Genomic DNA, 2,748 nt, shown 5'->3' with positions numbered 1-2,748 from the left:
TGAAGCAGACACAGGACAGACTGTTTTTCTGAAGCAGACACAGGTGAAAGATGTATTGATATAGCAAATACATGAAAGGACGCTTGATGAGGTAGTGTAAATATGACCCCACAGACAGCAGGAGATAAGCACCGAGCTTTGGTTTGCTCTGTCTTGTTATTTTTTGCTAATGACACACATGTATTGGTTCGCTTTACACAGTGTTTTTGTTTTTTTTTTTTTCGAGACAGGGTTTCTCTGTGTAGCTCTGGCTGTCCTGGAACTCACTCTGTAGACCAGGCTGGCCTCGAACTCAGAAATCCACCTGCCTCTGCCTCCCAAGTGCTGGGATTAAAGGCGTGCGCCACCACCGCCCGGCTCGCTTTACACAGTGTTGTTGAGCTCAATTTGTGGTAACGCCACCATTGAGAGAAATTTGCCCAAGAACTGCTTGTGAGGTTCCTGTGGTAGCTTGCCACTTCAGTGGTCTCACCTCAGGCTGGTTGGTGAGCCTGGTAGTTTCCTCAGGGTTGAACTTCTGTTGCTGGTTTGTGCCTGGTGCCTGCCTGCCTAGAAGACTGGTCTGCAGCTGCTGAGTTGTATTTGGTGTTTGCTACAGGACTGAACTGCTGAGAAAGAAGATAGAGCTTCCCCCAAAAGAATTCTTGTTAAACAGGTCCACTCCCCCCATATTCTAATCACTTTTCCACTATCTCTGCTGGGTGGTGGGCTAGAGGAGAGGTTGAACCCCTATTAAAAGTAGGTTGTAAAAAAAATTGTACCTACAATCTTGTCCCAGCTGTGTCTTTCATTGTGCGTGACTATGACAGTCTTTGTTCTATTAGTCACTTATTGGCCGAAGAGTTTCGTAAACATGGACGCATCAAAGCTTCTGCTTTCATTAAACAGCCCCTTGCTTACAATTTTTGTTTATTACTAGAGTCTTGTGTTCAAACCAAGGAATTGTGATGTCTTTTGGGGATGGACTATTTATTGTTTTGTGTAGGGACAGAATTTTGGACTTTTAGCCTTCTATTTTTAGTGATAGCACCTGTTCCTATTTTCCTCTTTTAATAGGAGATTTTTATTTGGCTGAAAAATCACATTCAAGGATCTAATATCTGGACACTTGAATCTTTTAAATACTACCTTATAAGAACAAAATGTCTTTGTAGTTGTGTTTAGTGAACTAGACAAGATTTTCCTGGATTGTCTAGGAAGGTATTTCATGTTATCACACACATCCATGTGAGTTACAGGGAGATGATTCATAGGGAACACACACAGGAGAAGGCAATATGGCCACAAAGGCAAAGGTTGGGTAAATGTGGTCACAGAGAAAAGGAATTCTAGAAGCTACCGGAAGTTGAAAGACAAAATTCACTTTGTCCTTCTGAGTCCTTTTGGGAGGGGAGTTCTGATGTTGTAATCTCACTTTTAAAACTCGTTGACACTGAGTTCAGACCTCCTGTCTTCAGACATTTGACAATAAATAAATTTCTTATTGTTTCAAGCTCTCAAATTTATGACAATTTGTTAGAACAATCTTCAAATTTTTCACTCCTCTCAGATAACTGGTATATTTGATTTCATCTAGGCATATCATAAAAATGAAGCCAGTGTTAGAGTGACCCTTTGGTTTACATACAATTCACACACACACACACACGCACGCACGCACACACACACACACACACACACACACACACACAGAGCCATTAGCACTTTCTTGATTAAAGATGAGAAAAAACAAAGAAAAGAAATATATTCTTTTTGGGACAGGATCTCACTGTGTAGCTCTGGCTGTCCTGGAGAATTTGCCATGTGGATCAGGCCAGCTGAAACATTATACATAAACACACAAAGATCCACCTGCCTCTGCCTTCCGCATGCTGGGATTATAGGTGAGTGCTAGCACACCAAGTAGAAATGCAAGTTTAACCATTGCCTTGTCATCTACTTACTAGGGCCTCCCTTTATATATCCTATGTACTTTGTTCTGATTAGCAGGAAGATTTGAAACATATTTGATATTTAGCCCCAGTGAGAGGGAGTCTGACACAAATCATAGATCGTAAAATGTCTGTATTTCTATAAAAATATGTAGAGTGATAATCACAATTCAAAGTTATGAATATTATGACAACATAGTAAGAATCTATGGAATCGGTGCTAGAAAGAAGGCTCGGTGGTTAAGAGCACTTGCTGCTCCTGTAGAAGAGCCAGACTCAGCTCCAGCTTCTGTACCTCTAGTTCTGACGTATCTTACCCCCCTTCGGAGCCTCCATGGCACTGTATGTATGTGGTGCACAGACAAAATGCAAGCGAAACATACACAACATAAAACCCACATGGAACCACAGAGAAGGGACCTGCTGTGTAGGAGAACTAGACATAGCTTCTCAGAGATGCTCTGTCTGGATAGTGGTGTAATGGATCACCAGATTTGCTGGGGGAGGGTCTTGAATGCAGAGCACCAGAGTGTGAACTGCATGATTTATTTGGGATATCACCGGAACTTTTGCTTGGGTGGAGTGGAGAATAAGTGGAATAAAGGACGACGCTGAGTAAGTGGAGGATCTTGAATGCTTTGATAAACACTTCGATGATTGATATGGAGGAAACTAGAAATTAACATAAGCGTCAAAACAGAGACAGGAGAGGATGGCGCAGTGTGGATAATGGGCTGGAAGAAGGAAGAGGATGGCGCAGTGTGGATAAAGGGCTGGAAGAAGGAAGAGGATGGCGCAGTGTGGATAACGGGCTGGA

Source organism: Grammomys surdaster, unplaced genomic scaffold, assembly GCF_004785775.1.
Source record: "Grammomys surdaster isolate TR1022 unplaced genomic scaffold, NIH_TR_1.0 125996, whole genome shotgun sequence".
NCBI lineage: Eukaryota > Metazoa > Chordata > Mammalia > Rodentia > Muridae > Grammomys > Grammomys surdaster.
This window is presented reverse-complemented; position numbering follows the sequence as displayed.